Source organism: Pelobates fuscus, chromosome 4 (assembly GCF_036172605.1).
Source record: "Pelobates fuscus isolate aPelFus1 chromosome 4, aPelFus1.pri, whole genome shotgun sequence".
NCBI classification, from domain to species: Eukaryota; Metazoa; Chordata; class Amphibia; order Anura; family Pelobatidae; genus Pelobates; species Pelobates fuscus.
Window position 1 is genome coordinate 309,130,746 of NC_086320.1, and position 17,004 is coordinate 309,147,749.

The window sequence follows — 17,004 nt, forward strand, 5'->3', positions numbered from 1 at the left end:
TATATAAAGTTTTAAAGCTTGATAAGTCGTAGCATTGTATGTGTATGTTTTAATACTGGATAATAATGGAATTAACTATTCACTAACTTTGATATCATATTTTTATAACGTAATTCTAACTAAATGTTCATAAGACTTCAGAAGCATTGCCCTATTCAAAGAACATGACAGCTCCTGTTCCTTATTCTTTCACCCCAGTGAATGCTATTGCAACAGGCATAATGAATGTGTGCTTGGGAATCCGCTGTTATATTCTGTACAAGAGTATGTATGCTACACGTTCCCTCCAGCGGCACCACACGGGCAAATGTGCCAGGTGTACAGGACTGCAAGGGTTAACAGGTTTGCATGTTTGCCCTATGTACCCAGCCAGGTATATAAATTAAAATAAAGACATCTATAAAGAATTACAAAAAATGAATAGAAATAAAATAGCACCAACCAACAGGCAACGTGTATTTAGTTATTTGGTTGTACTAATATTTTTTTAAGTGACAGTTCCAATTTAATAAATGCAATTTTAGTTATTTATAAATTCATTTATAAGAACAATTGACTTATTTTGTACAAACAAAAAGTATTATTAACGCAAGCTGTCTGTTCTCCCGTGTTACAAAGAAAAAACAACAATCAGCTCTACAATAGTTTGATTAAATTCTCCATATCTCCCACACTTCCCCTGATCCTTTCCTCTTTCTGTTAATTTTCTCTTGTTTGCTTTATTTCACCTAATGTAAAGGGACACTATAGTCCCCAGAACCACTACAGCTTAATATGTGTATATACTATTATTATTAATAATTTATATAGCGCCAGCTTATTCCGCAGCGCTATATAGTCTGTCCCTGCTGTCTTAGCACTGTAAACACTGCCTTTTCAGAGAAAAGCAGTGTTTAACTTGCTCCCTAGTAACACCTGTAGTAGAAGTACCTCAGACAGCCACTAGGGGGTGTTTTCTAGTTCAGGGTCTTCATGCTCTGCATAGCGATGCGCTATGTTTAGGGAACAAAGATCCTGCGAAGTCAGCCCTCCATGGTCCGGCATGCATGATGCACAGATGGGCCGAGAGGCCAGAAATGGACAATATCAGAATTTAGCAGTGCACAATTAGGAAAACACTGAACAAACATGCAACAGAGTAAACCAAGGTGGGAGCTATAATAAAATAAAAATACTGCTATCTCCAGATAATAATTCCATGAAAGTGGAATGTTCTACCGTGTAGAAACTACATGAAAATAGTTTTAATTCTATTGCAAACAAAAAGACGTACAATGGTATCTGAATAGCAGTTCTCCCATTGACTTCTATGCAGAAAAACTCTGTTCCACTGCAAGAGATAAGGGAATCTCTTCAACAGAATCTGGCCCTAATCACAAATGTTATCTTTGACGAAATTGATCACAACATTCCACTCCGTTCTAATCTACCTTTTTTTCATTCCATGCCAAACCTATTACACCAAAACAGAAAAGTATTAATGTGTTACATTTGTATGTATCCCAAGTATGTGAATATATATATATTGGCTCAACATATCCCAGGCCCCAGGTCGACTAAATATTTTTCCCTGGCGCCTGGGATTGGTGAGTCCGTTCCCTCCTACTGCCCAATGCCGCAGAGCCGCCCTTTACCCTGCATGACCTCAGCGCTGATAGGATGTTATTACAGTTCCCTTCACTTCCTTTGCACACAGAGCTCCAAGGGGCTGGAGAGACAGGAGGAGGGAGTCTGGAACAGTGACTGCCTACTCCCATTAGCCGCAGTTAGTCCCACTAACCAGATGTCACCTGCTGCTGCCCAGTCCCAAAAAGGTAGGGTTACTAAAGGTAGGGTTACTAAAAAATATGTATTTTTGTGTATCGGTCATGTGTGTATGTCTGTATGTGTATCTGTCAAGTGTGTATGTGTATTTGTCTGTGTGTATGTCTGCATGTGTATTTGTCTGTGTATGTATGAATGTTCGTGTTTGTGTGTGTGTGTGTATATATTTGAGTGTATCAATAATAATACTTTGTGTGTGTCTGTCTGTCTGTCTGTCTGTCTGTCTCTGGCATGTGTGTGTGTCTGTCAGTGTGCCTGTCTGCCTCTGTGTCTCTGTCAGTGTGTATGTGGGCCTGCCTGTCTCTGTCCGTCTGTGTGTGTGTCTGTATCTGTCAGTGTCTCTCTCCGTGTGTGTGTGTCTGTCTCTGTCAGTGTGTGTCTGTCAGTGTGTGTGTGTGTGTGTGTGTGTGTGTCTCTATGTCAGTGTGTGTGTCAGTCTGGGTGTCTGTCAGTGAATGTGTATGTTTAGTTCACCAGCCCCCTCCGATAGCATTGGGAATTATGTTTTTACTCATCTTTAATCCAGCGCCGTGACGGTCTCGCTGTAGCTGGCCCGCCTCCGTAGCTCAGATTATCAATTACCAATCAGCATCTCCTCATAGAGATACATTAAATCAATTAAAAGAATCTCTATGGGGAACGTTCAGCGCCTCCATGCAGAGCGTGAAAACGCTAAATGTAGGTGCTGCTAATTGTGGACTAAGATAGGAGACACTTTAGTGGCCATTTGAGTGACAGCCACTAGAGGTGTTACTAGGCAGCAATGTGAAAACTGCCTTATCTACAAAAAGGAAGCTTTTACAGAACCTTTAAGAATTGTATTTTTGTTGTTTGGGGGGAAAAAAAACTGTCTAACTTTTTTAGCTGGCTGCTAGATTGAAAGCAAATTTGTGAAGCCCTGAGGTATATATATATATATACACACATATATGCGTTTGAGGATGCTTAGAGAGGAGCTGAGGATGAGTGGATACTATTCACTAAACTGGGAATGAAATAATTTATAAAGAAATCAGTAGCTTTAGGTTTAAAAAAAAATAAATATCTGATATGGACATTTCCTCCCCCCCCCCCCCCCCCAATTCAGCTCAATTCCCTGACAATTCCAGTGCTGCTTCGTCACATTTTCTGTTTTAGTGAATAGATCCCAAGTGATAGAGAATTTCTCCAATTTTTATAAATAAATACCATTCCTTATGAATGTTCTGATATGTATATATAACATGTATTAAGATGGAAAATAAATGATTATATTGTGGCACATTGTGTTCAGTAGAATTATATACTTGTCTGCATTCAAAACATCCAAATGTTAGCAGTTACTCCTGCCAAATATATGCAAATTTATGTTCAATGGAAATAACCTACAAAATGTTAGTTGTATAATATTTAAATACTGCTGGCAAAAAAAAGGTATTGCATTAATTCACTTTATCGTGTATCATCTAATACAGACATTTAAAAAATACAGAAAAAAAACCTTGAATTTATTCATGCTGCTTAATCAGCAGTTAGTAGTCTCTCAATAAATGTGTTTTGTGCTATCTAGCAACTGGATTTAATCTCTCTGTGATGAAAAGAGAAACGGAAGTACTTGAGAGCTTTTGCAGATGGAAAAAGGGCCCAAAGGAGACAATTCTTCAAGTCTAGACCTGGCAAACAGAACAAAAAAAGTTCTACCATTTCCACAGACCCCTTGTGTGTAAATCAGATAGACACAGATGGGACTAGATCTGAATATGAGGGGCTTATTGCTCTAAAAGAGCAGCTCCAAGTGGACATCAAGAGTCCCGAATCAAAGAAAGTAATGTCTAGCAACCTAGAGTTAACTAGGAAGCTGTAAACATGTAACTGTATTTAGCAGTTAGTAGAAAAAGTTCACAAACAGCATTTGGAAACATACCAAAAAAAAAAAAAAAGTACAATTTACAAATCTGATAGAAACAAAGATGTAGAATATATATCACTCTACTGGATGCCTTTTAAACACCAGTAGTGTGGCTTTTAAATGCCTGTGAGGGACAGATTACATATATCCATTCCTTGTGGCGCACTGCCATTGTACACACTCTGTCGGATAACGTTTCATACAGACATTTAAGACAATTTAGTGCATGGCTCATTTTAAAAACAAGGACAATTCCAAACAGCTCGGGTACGTTCTGAGACAAATTGCCAGCTCATCAGAAATAGGAGAAGGTCACATGGTGAAGCAAGCTAATAGACTCCTAAATGATGGACATCACAGAGCAGACAATACACAGAAATAGTTTAAAAATTTGAAGATATTAAGAAAAAAAATAGAATGTGGCTAAGCTACAAAAAAATACACAGTTGAATTGCAGGAAAATAGAAATGCATTATTATTATTCCATTCCCTTTCGAACACAGAAATAATAGAAAGGAAACCCACGTTTCTGAAATATCTCATTAAAGAAACTAACTCTCAGGAAACGATTACCTCAAACCAAGTTTGTATTTTGTGACACATATACTAATGTCTGCTTTTGCACCAAGTGTAAGTCTTCAAAGCATTTTACTAAAAATAGCTAAACTTACTCCAACTCATCGAAAATAAAAAAATCTTGTGTGAAACTGATGCAGGCGGAACTTAAAACTATCTGCGACTGGCCACTTTATATTGGTACATGAGTGTAGATAAAAAAAATTAGAACTATAAAATTATCTTTAGGCATCTGGGTCGAGGCAGACTCACTAGTATCTTGCAGTTTCTGAGCGTTGACTCTCCCTTTTAATCTAACCCACCCCCCACCACCTCACAGAAAAGCCATATAGGACCAGGAAAGTAAAATTATTGTCATATATATGGAGTTTGACTTAGACAAGGCCTGTTTTGTCACATGGCCCACTGTCCTGCCTGAAAAGCACATTTATAATGGTAAACTGTGGCCATAAATAAATAAACAAAGACTGTGGCCATAAAGGAATACACACGGCAAGTAAAACGGCTTAGGTGGACTGTTAATGCTCAGTAGTTATGTTACTACTGGTAGCCTCTGGGTCAACCAAGCTCTCAAGAACTGGCTGCCTCCCAAGTGCCAGTCAGTAAATCTGTTGAATTCTCAGGATGGTTTGATAGAAAATGTTAAAAATGCAACCAGAAACTCATAGCAACCTAATCATTACAATAACCTATAACATTTATGGTTCTTAGAATTGCCAATTTGTCTTTTTTTTTTTGTTCAGAGAACTGCTGATCTCTTATACCTCTCATATTCATGAGTTCCACCACGAATGCCATAAACAATCAGACCACAGTTACTCTTTGGCCCCATTTGTTTTTCAGCAAAACTTCTAGATTAAACATGTATACATTGGAGTTGCATCCATATAAATAATCGGTTGCCTATTAACATGAAAAAGCAGGTGCATCTAACATAATGAAGGTGGAGCATATGCTACCTTTATATATATATATATATATATTCTATAGACTGTAAGCTCTTTTGAGCATGGCCGTCTTTAACCTATCGTTCCTGTAAGTTTTCTTGTAACTGTCATATTTATAGTTAAATCCGCCCTCTAATAATATTGTAAAGCGCTACGAAATCTGTTGGCGCTATATAAATGGCGATAATAATAATATATATTCACCAACTATCCAAGTATGAATCCCTTATGCGGTATTGACTTGTAGCAAAAAATTACATTCGAATTTTAAAAAAGAACTTTCTAATGCAAAAGTGAGAAGAAAGAAAAAACCTCAAGCAAATAAAAATAAATTATTATTTTAGAATATAGATAATTATTATACCGTACAAAATGTGCGGTAATTGTAATTATTATGTAAATATTACATACAGCAAATTTAAAATCACTTGTATGCACTTCTTATGGCAAACCCAAAACCAATAAAGAAAAGAGTAAAGTATTGAACATTTAAAGGAACACTATAGTGACGTTGTGGGAGGTGGAGAGGTGAGCAATGCCAAGTCAGCCTCGGCACCGTAAAAAAGGTAAGTACAACTTTAATATTTTTAAATTTTTTGGGGGTCCCGGTGGCGGAACCCCAATACAAACAAGGGCACCAACGCTCCAGTGCTCCTTTAAAGTGCTAATGTAATATTCGCAGTATGACACACAATGTATTTGTGTAGTATTTTAATCTGTGTGTTTATCAAATTTCATATGTATACCATGTAAAAGAAATATAACATGCCTTGTGTAACAAACACTTTTTTAAACTTGAACTGCATTGCATTGCGGCGAGTGGCAATCAACCTTCAGTTAATTTCTTCAGATCCTACAATCCATACACAAAATGTAAGGAAAGAGGAAGAAAGAAATAGAAAATGTATATATATGTGTTATAAAGCTTGATAAATAGACTTAATGATTGGAAATAAAATTGCTCACTTACTTTCAATAGAGCCAAAAATACTTGGCTCCAAGTAGTAATAGATTCTGTGTTTTTGGACAGCCCAACACCATTTAATCACTGAGATGACTCCTAGTGGGAAGTCAAATCCATGCCAGATCATATAGCAGTAAGAGAAACAATAATTTATTAGAATCTACAAAGCAGAAAAACAAAAGCTACAGTGTGCAAAGTGAACAGTACAAATGCTAGTTCATGCTCTACTGATCAACCGGAAAGATTTCTCTGATAATAGGTCGACAAAAATAAATACATTTGATGGCGTACTAAAAAGAACTGTAGAATCTACCAAAGAACCTTGGGTGTTGTAGTTTTAAAACAGTTGACAAGAGGGATAACTATTTGCCACTCTTGCTATAAAAGGCTAATCACGGTTATTATAAAGTAATAATTTAATGTGAATTAATTATTTAAGGCCAGAGTAAGGGAGCTGGAAGCATAACTGACACTTAACAAAAAACAAAACAGATTTTTTCCCCCATTTTGGCCTTAAATTTGAATTCACTTTGAATGATCCCGTCTAGGCCGTTACGCTCTGCTTAAGACTTACGTCTATAATACTCCCACCTCTGATGCTTGCCTTCAAGACTTCTCGAGGGCTGCACCGTTCCTATGGAACTCACTTCCCTCCTCTGTTAGATGCTCACCCAGTCTCCACTCCTTCAAAAAATCATTAAAAACCCACTTCTTCATAAAAGCGTATCAATTAAACTGTTAATAACTCCCGACTGATTCCTCTATTGCAACTGTCATTAGTCTAATACTATCCTTAGCTTATGTGTCACTTTACCCCACTTCCTCTAGCATGTAAGCTCATTGAGCAGGGCCCTCAACCCCTCTGTCCTTGTGTGTCCAACTTGTCTGGTTACAACTACATGTCTGTTCGTGCACCCATTGTAAAGCGCTGCAGAATTTGTTGGCACTATATAAATATCATAATAATAATAATAATCACTTTAGTGAACAGCCCTGTAATGCAATCAAGGTAATAATAAACCATACTTAAAGGAGCACGCGTTTTGTTTTTTTGTTTTTATTAGATAGATTTCTTTACTCAACTAAAAGCATGGGTCTATCTAAAAAAAGAAAATAATAAAAAAAAAAGAAAGGCAAAACAAACATCTGTAATCCAAAAGAGAATTGCTGCAAAATCAATGGATGCACACATTCTGGTGCTACTACTAATGCCAGACATCGGACGACAAATAGATTCAATAATTGAATAGATGTGTGCTGGAAGCCATTAGTTGCACCTCTTTCATTTGCAAGGCTGCAAGCACAGCATGTAGGCCCTGAAATCACTTCATTAAGATGAAGTGCTTTTGGTGAATATGCTGCCCTTTAAAGATGTACAAGCAACAAAATAACATAAAATCAAATCAAAAGTGACTCCCTTCGTAGGCACCCACACACCTACATTACACATTTCCCTCCTCTGTCATCACACTGCATGAAGGATTTCTACATTGTCTAATGTTAATCATCTAGTGGAGTCATTTCTATGACCTACTGGAATACGGGCCAACCTATTTCATTCTTTCAACATTCATGCCAATTCCACTGGCTCTGGTTTTTTCTCACAACTGCACGGTTGTGTTAGTCATTGTGACAAGCTGATGAGAATGAGATCATGCTTGCTGCCCTTGCGCTAATCCCTTCTACCTCTATGCAGACACGGAGAGAATTACAGTTGGTACAATAATAACCAAAGCATTGTACAACAGAGCAGCACTGTGCATTATCAAGGCAGATAATGCATGTCTGTTAGCTCATTGATTTCTCCTGCATTCTCACTGATAAATATCTTCATAGATTCAAGGCATAATTGAGTATAACAATGTGTGTTGATGAATCTTGAAAAGGGGAAATAATGTAATTTCACAACAAGCTGACAGTTTTAAAATGCTCAGAGATCGTTGATGTGTATTTATTGTGGAATTATGGGAAACAATGCCATGAAATGTACCTCTTACTTTTAATGCAATGTATGGAATATAATGGATTAAAAAAAGAATGCAACATAAATTAGTAAATGACATCCAATCAGGAGCGTCTAATTTTGGTCTTTTCATATCCTATAAACTCCTGCCTAGGAGCTGTTTAGGGTATAAAGTAGCTTAACCAGAAGGAGCAATTCAAAATACAAAAAAATCACCAGAAAAATACTGTTTTTGGCAAATAAATGTCATTAGGTCTGAAACGTCAGCAATCCAGAAAGACCAAAAATCTCTTATGACTGTATGGATTAGCAGTTAGGCTGGGTGACATACACCACTGGTTAACACATTTCTCGACAGTTTAGTGTCCAGGAGAGAGGTCCTCCTATAATAACTGTAGGTAATAATACTTTAGGATCACGTAGTGAAGTCTATTTTTGTGTGAGGGCTTGAAAAGGCCACAGACAAAAGATTATTACTACTCCAGAACGAAAAAAAAATACTAAAGTCCATCAAATTCAACCTTGAAACCCATTCTTTTATGCGGTTGGCAAAGAAGACAACCCACCCAAATGTAGCCGTTTCCAATTATGCCACAAAGGGGGAGGGGGGAATAATTCTTGACTCCAAACATCTTGGCTGTTTTATAATCCTACTAATGAATAGGTTAGCTCAGCTTTTGCGTGCTTTGCATAAAGATAATTGCTAGGGATGATATTGAAGATCTTTTCTGGGGCAAAGATCCGAGTGGAGCAATCAGCATTGCATTCACTTTCATAGTGATACCCATCATGGACTGATGCACTAAATTGTAATCCAGGCGTGCCCAAACGGTAGATCCCATATGTTGGAGAACTACAACTCCCATGATTCTTTGCATGCTTTTAAAATGCCTTTAGAATGACAAAGCATCATGGAAGCTGTAGTTTTAGAAACATCTGGGGATCTACCTTTTGGGCACCCCTGTTGTAGACTGAATATTTCTTCCAAGTACTGTATATAGATTAAAGGACCACTATAGGCACCCAGACCACTTCAGCTTAATGAAGTGGTCTGGGTGCCAGGTCCATCTAGGATTAACCCTTTCTGCTGTAAACATAGCAGTTTCAGAAAAACTGCTATGTTTACAAATGTGTTAATCCAGCCTCTAGTGGCCGTCTCATTGACAGCTGCTAGAGGCGCTTCTGCGGTTCTCACTGTGATTTTCACAGTGAGAAGACGCCGGCGTCCATAGGAAAGCATTGACAATGCTTTCCTATGGACTGGCTGAATGCGTGCACAGCTCTTGCCACGCATGCCCATTCAGCCGATGACGGGGAAAGGAGGAGGAGAGTCCCCAGCGCCGAGGGAGCCCAGGGCTGGAGAAAGGTGAGTTTTTAACCCCCCTTCTCCGCCTTCAGGCCGGCGGGAGTGGGACCCGAGTTTGGTTTCCTGGCACTATAGTGGTCCTTTAATGGGAGGCAGTGCAATGTCAAAATGGACAATGTATCAGCAAACAATCCCACAGGAGGCTCTAGTCAATTGTTAAAGCTTTTCTTGCAGTGGGCAGTGGGATAAATGACTAAATACATTTGAACATATATTATATATAGCAATGGTGTCGTGGGGGAATTAGATTAGTTTGCTTTATCAGCACATAAGTAACAGTGTTATATGCTTTTACTAATGCATTTCTTGTTTGTGTCATGCTATAAGCCATAATTTAAGGTAGCAGGCATGTGTCTGCTTAAATTATTTAACAGGGTGTCCTTATTACTACGGCTCATCCTGTAATCTTTAAATTGGTTCGGAAACATTGCACAGCTTAGATTTCATTCAGGGATCATGTTCTGACGGTGGATATTCACATAAACGTATATTTCTGTCCCAAATGTTTATCAGGCATAGATCTACCGTCAAATTTATTTTTCCTCCCCCGTATTATCACTATGGTCACGATCCCAGTATTTTAATGCAAAACAAAAGTGTTTAAAGCTCACCCAGATTTCAATAAGAACACGATTTAACAGATGAGATAAAAAGAGCAAAATCAAGGACAGGAAAAAACAGTTATTTATACTTTGGGGGGTAAAAAATGCAGGACGGTTTCCTAGAGATCGTCTGTGGTTTCTGATTTAATTACCAGGCATATTTATTATAAATAGGTTACAGGTAAGAAATCTCTGCATGTTCCTTTATGTCTCTGCTTCTCTTTCAAACTGGATTTCGTCTCTCGTGATCTTTCTGGGCCAGTTCACTATAATAGTCATTTTGCAATCAATAAGATAAACAATTTTAAAACTGGAGAACCATATGATGGAATATTATTGATTTTGAGAACGGCGAGGGATTTCTAGAATAAAATATATTGGGACCTGGAGAGATGAAACTCAAGATTCAACCACATGTAACGTTATACCTAGAATAAACATAGATGTTTGCACACAGCCATCTACTTAAAAGACAATGTCACACTTCGCCACACAAGGCTGCATGCAAACGGCTATACGGAGCAGTTCACTTTTGAGAATACCTTCATTGTAAAAATATTAGACTATTTCGCAGCTCCTTAGAGAACAGAACAAATCATTTTAAGTATTAGTACAAGTACAACATTCTGATGGCGCAATAATTTTAAGGGATATGTTGACACTTATGTGGAATTTAGAAAGACATTTTAAGAAGTCATTCTGATTTTTGCAGAGTCAAGTGAAAAAGGTACCTCTGTATATATTAGACGTTTGCGCGGCAGAATATCAGTACTTGAAACTCAATTTGTAAACGAATCATATGAGCAAAAAGCAAACGAAAATTCTGTGTAGAGCAAATTATATCAGTTCAGAATTAGAAAATTAGGACAAACACCCGATTGGCCCAAATACAGATGAATTGTATTTGAACAAAACAAATTTCTATGTCAAATATATGCATAGGACTAGAAAATCATGTATAAACAAAATTTAAATCATAGGAGTTTACGCCGACACAAAATACAGCATACAAGTCTTTTTTTGTTTTTTGGCTTTGCTAGAAAAGAATGAATCTTTTTAAGGATGTGTATATTTAAAATTATCACTTTAAAATCAAAACCATACTTATTTGCTAGCAAACAGATAAAATAATTAGAACAGACAACCATAGATTGTTTATTGAACAGCTCCTATAATTAAAAACATTCATATGACACAACTGTCTAAATAAGATAATATTAATAAACAATTGGTGTGCAAACACAATTAATAAGCAGCATAGACAGCTTGCTAGACCACTTGGAGGTCTATCTGATAAATTTTGAAATGTTTTGCGTTAAAAAGACTAATTCTTCAATTTTGGCCTAAATCTTCACATTTCTTTTACGTGTCTGTTTAAATCTTGTGTATACACTTTGTGTTTGTGAACTAGTGGGCACATTCGGTCTTCATTATCGTTAGTGTAATATAGAAGATATTGTACATAAGAGCACGGTTTTACTGTACTCCGCAAAGTACCAGATAAATGAAAGCATGCCAATAGACTTGTAAAACAATTTAGTTTAATGGGCAGCAGTTTAAATATGGAACAATTCATGTTAGGCACTGACAGTTTTAGCGCAAATGTCAGACACAAAATAATTCATAATTCTTGTTTCATCAAGTGATAGATTGATCATTCTTTGGGCCTTATGTGAATAGTTTTTTGAAAATGTATGTTTATATCCATATTGTGTTGGGTACAAACGGTGTTGTGTGTTTAGAAACTATCGTCTATGCAACCCGTATGTTTGCTCTGTCCCTTTTTAAATAAAGACTATATTAAAATAAAAAAGTCACACACCTCATTTAAACGTCTCGGATTTCTTTTTTTCCAAGAGGCAGTAAAAAATGAGTGAGCTATACATACAACAATTTAAAATTAGGTAAATATGTATAGGTTTGTTCTATAGATAAGAAGGCTTGACAACAAATGTAAAACAAATAAACCTAATCACTTATCAGAATGTTCAGGTTTATTGTGAAGCAGGATTACTTTGGTAAAAATACTGCATTTCACATAATAAGTGTTTTGAATAAAACATGACAAAAAAAAAAAATCCAAGGTCTATCGCCTGTAAATGGAAAAGCATGAATTTCGCTTCGGATTAATCAGTAAGAAGTTGTGCTCGGAATCTGTACAAATAAATTTAGTAACCTCTTCTGAGGAAAATTTGGGGGAAAAAATTAGAAATAAATTAAATATACAGTGCTACGGTACACTGGAAAAACGAATAAGTCCGATAAACTGAATGCATCGATAGTTTTTACATTTTGTTACAAAAGTTTTATAAGTCATGCATAGTTCCTAGCAAACTATCACCCTATGAATAATATTTTCACACAGCTTCTGGGATGACTGTGCTGGTCTTGTATGTCTGCCAATGTGATGAATTTTAATAGTGCCGAATGTATATTTAATTATTATGTAATAATAGCAGTTATTGTTCATGCACAGTGGCTTTTCGCTCTATTGTTTTATTTTACATTCTCTCCAGAGGATGATTTCCTGCATTTCAAAACTAACTCATTGTCATACAATACATCGAACAAGTCACCAACCTTTTACAGGAATAATTCCCACAAAGTTCAGCGAGCCTTTGGCCCCCTCAATTTTAATTTAGTCAGACAGATCATTATATTATTTTTGCTATTACAGTGATATACCGTAATATGGAGGCCGAGTTATTAATGAGTGTCTGTATTAAAGTTCATTTTAAAGTCTCTAGGTTGAAGGCGCTTTTGAACAGGTTCCTTCTCCCCTGCTTTCTGTCTACTCTATGATGTTTGTCCCATTTTATTTGTTCATACACACATTTTGCTCTGCTGCAAAACAAATGCTGTTCTTTAATTATGAATAATAATATAAACCTAAAATAAACTTAATGAAAAATATCTGCTTCTTGGCATCACTGACAAAGAGATGCTTTAACAGTGTATCGAGACACAGCTTCACAATATGAAGGACTTTGCGCCCCACACTCCAAAGATGATGTAACATGCTGCATAGGAAATTTATATAGATATTTCTTCAGAGGAATAAGTATTGGAAACGCCATTAATTACCATGACATAGAGAGCTTGACGTTGGCTAACACAACATTCAGAAGTTCAAGCCTTTATGATGAATGACCACGTTTGGACACAAAACTTCACTGGACGTCTTAAGGCTGTGGCCTGTAAGTAGATGGTCCCTCTCTCAAGATAGGCATGCTACTTTTGTGATACAACAGAAGGCAAGGTAGCTCTATGTATTGTTACACAGTAAGTCAAGGAGGACGAAGCTGTTGGTAAGTATTAATCGAATATGTAGTTGCATCTAGGTGATATGGTATGTAAAAGGAGAAAGTTTATATTGTGCTTCTAGTCATTGAAGTAGCAAATTGCCTGTGACAGTAGTCTTGCTATTTGCTTGCGATTATCAACGATCACCTTAAGAAATGGTAGATGTATATAGCAGTCGATTGCCTGTCTTGTAGATAGTGTGAATAGAATGGAATTTATGTTAAAGAACAGATCCTATAAAATTGCCTATTTAGTCCAAGCTCAAATACTAATTTTAGGCCATGTACATTTGTAATTAAATACAGGGCATTTGGCAAATCTTTCTTAATCCGATCTAAAATCTAAAATTGTCCTGACATCACCTTGCTGCATAAGACTAGAGATAATTTCAGAACTTAGATAGGTGGCAATAAAACTTTGCAACAACACAATAGCCCTCAATGGATCTACGGAATAGACTATTACTTGTAAATATCATTATGTCTGGGGATTCCCTAGCTCTTCAGAGTCATCCAAATTTATACTGTGGGATTGGCAAAACTGAAAACAATGTCTATCACTTACAGAAACACTACAAGCACATTGATTTAGTGTTTTAAGGCTTAATCTGTCTATGCAAGCGTATTTTATGAAAAAAAGTGCACATCCCAGGTTCACCTTTACGGCTGTCAGCTGGAGGGGGGGGGTGGGGGGGTCCTGCCTCGCTTTGATTAAACTAGACATCAAAGCTGAAGCGAGCGACTTTGTTGTCTGCCATTTGTACACCCCTCAATGAATTGTAATGCTATAGGATTGTCCCATTCTACGCATGCGCCATTTATCTGCAAAGCTTGTGAATGAGAAGCCTCAGACTAGGCAATATCCAATACAGAGGGCAAAGTCTGTGCTGGACAAAAAGGAAATGGGTCACCGTCGGTGCAGAAATTTGTTTTACAACTAATGTAAGCTATTTTTTTTTCATAACGCCTCACAAAACGTATGCAACTTATATTGAATGCATGTTTTGGGTCGGGTAGATCTACCAAATGACTTGGGGAAGGGTGGGGGGGAGAAATATATGTGTTCCTTTAACAAACATTATAAGTCCTTACCCTAACATTTACAAGATGTATTCTAAATAACGTGCATTAATGAACAATAATTAGATATTTACCTTGTATTGGTAAGTAAATGTGGCAGTTAGCATTAGCATACCATAATATATACTGGTGTTTATAATGAAGACACTTGAATATGACACGCTTCTCTAAATAATACAAAATACTTTGCTGCTAATGACAAATTTATGTACCAACTGTTCCCCATATACTTTCATGTGCAATCTCAGGTCAGAAATATTTAAAGGACCACTATAGTCTGAAGTGGTCTGGGTGCCAGGCCCCCCAGGTTTTAACCCAGCAGCTGTAAACATAGCAGTTTCAGAGAAAATGCTATGTTTACATTGCAGGGTTCATCCAGCCTCTTGTGGCTGTTTCACTGACAGACGTTAGAGTCGCTTCCGCGATGCTTAATACGAAAATTGCATTGCGCATGCAGAACGTCCATAGGAAAGCATTGAGTAATGCTTTCCTATGGTTGGTTTGAATACGCGTGAGGTTCTGGCCGCGCATGTGCATTCGGCTCCACTCAGGAGCTGATGTTGGAGGGGGAGGAAAAGTACCAGCGCCGAGTAAGCCCGGTGCTGGATTAAGGCAAGTGGCTAAAGGGGTTTTAACCCCTTCAGCCCCGCGGGAGGGGGGACCTAAGGACTATATAGGACCAGGAAAGCAAGTTTGTTTTCCTGGCACTATAGTGGTCCTTTAAGGATAATTATTATTTTATTTTTTTTCAATTTACATTCTAGAACTCAGCGTGTACCATTCACCTGTTTTCAGATTACATGGCCACACGCTACATGTACAAATTGAGCGTAAAAGGTGCCATCCCGATGCAGAGGTATGTCCCCAGAGCGATATTTCGAGACGTAATATACTGATAAATAGAATACCTGATACATTAATCAAATATATAGTATATGGCCGTTAAAAATACTTTTACTACATGGTGTATATAATCGAACTTCATGATGATTATTAGTAATGTTCCGAAAATGAGAGAATTACCTACATAAAATGGTGATACGTATGGATACTGGAGCTAATTATAGCAGAACCTCTCCACTTTAGTGTATAAATGATATAATATAATAGCAGGTCACAATCTATTGACACGACGGTAATCTTAACGTGCTCCATCCACTTAAAGCGATACAGACACAATTCCGTTATATAAAAGGTCATATGAATCCACAATCAAAGAAGGCAACTTGAACCCACCAAGCATTGTCTCTTCTTATAAAGGTTACAAAAACAGAGCCATTCATTAGACAAAGCAACTTCTTACATACCAAATAATAAAACACAAAATTACCAAGTCCGACCTATATACAGCTAAAACACACAAACACGCGCAAATGCATGCACACAGATGCACAGTAAAAATACTTATAATGGGCACAGATTGCACAACTACATTTATAGTGACTACCCTTAATAAGCAGTCAGCAGTGGTTCTCAAGCACAGCTGCCACCAACCCCGTCACATGTGGCCACCACCAGGATCATAATGAAGCCATGTTAGTGGCGCGTAAGGCACCGCAGGGGAAGGGCTCATGACTTCACTGCGCGTCATGGCGAGGTGGAAATAATTCAAAATATGTGCAGCAATCTTGACTGCAAGAAAAAAAAAATAATTAGCAATTTACTATGGTGGCCACCAGAATATGGCTGGGGGTTACTGAACAAGAGTGGACCACCATGTGCCCAGTACCTACCGTCCTCCCTCCCCCACTCCCCAGTAATGCATAAGCCAAGCCTTGTTTTGGCAGTTCTAGCCAACCTTTGGCACCCCAGCTGTTGTGGACTACCCTTCTCACAATGTTCAGCCAGCCATTCACTGGCACAGTCTGTTCTTTACCTGCTCTCAGGGTCCTGGTGCTGAAGTATTATCTCTGAGCAGTCTTATAATAATCTTCTTTCTAATCCAACTGCTTCCCCCCAGGGGGTCCTCTTGGCTCCAGTCGGGGGTCCGGACAAACATCCACTGACGCCCCGGACCCCACAGCACCTGCGTGTCCCTAAAGGCTTGTGCCCACGGGCATATAGGGCGCTATAGTTCCCCTGACACAAACACAACGCCTATAGAGCCAATGTATATTACCAGCAGCAGCCGCAGCTCTATCCAAGCAGCCAGCCAGCGCACGGGCTGTGAACTCACGGACACGCGCACAGGGGGCTGGTATAAGTACGGAATGTTGTGTATCACCACCCTGCCTGCCTGCCTGGGATCGGCTGCAGCGCAACATTCCAAAGGCTCCGCCCACTTGGCTTTGGACGGGGCCGCGCTTTACTTACACAGAGAGAAAATGGCAACGGGAGCGCGCACACCCTCCCTCCCACTGACTGCTCTCTCTCTCACTCTCTCGCGGTGCGCGCCCCCGCCCTACTTCTTTTTAGGAGGAGGACACAGTGTTGGCAGGAAAACCAAGTCTGTGGCAAATTGCTATCTTAAGTAGCTGTGAAAGCTATTAATG

At 38.2% G+C, this 17,004-nt stretch overlaps 1 protein-coding gene across 2 annotated transcripts in view; it reads right to left on the reverse strand.

Moving 5' to 3' along the window:
* The window catches only part of LOC134608060 (ubiquitin-conjugating enzyme E2 E2), a 237,185-nt gene extending 220,439 nt beyond the window's left edge, over window positions 1–16,746 (reverse strand). The window contains exon 1 of one of the 2 annotated variants that reach the window (XM_063450692.1): window positions 16,632–16,746. The gene's annotated coding sequence lies outside the window, so the exon portion shown is untranslated. Of the gene's footprint in view, window positions 1–16,388 lie in introns of both variants that reach the window. The other variant, XM_063450691.1, reaches the window with a different exon arrangement.
* Window positions 16,747–17,004: the final 258 nt, after the last annotated feature.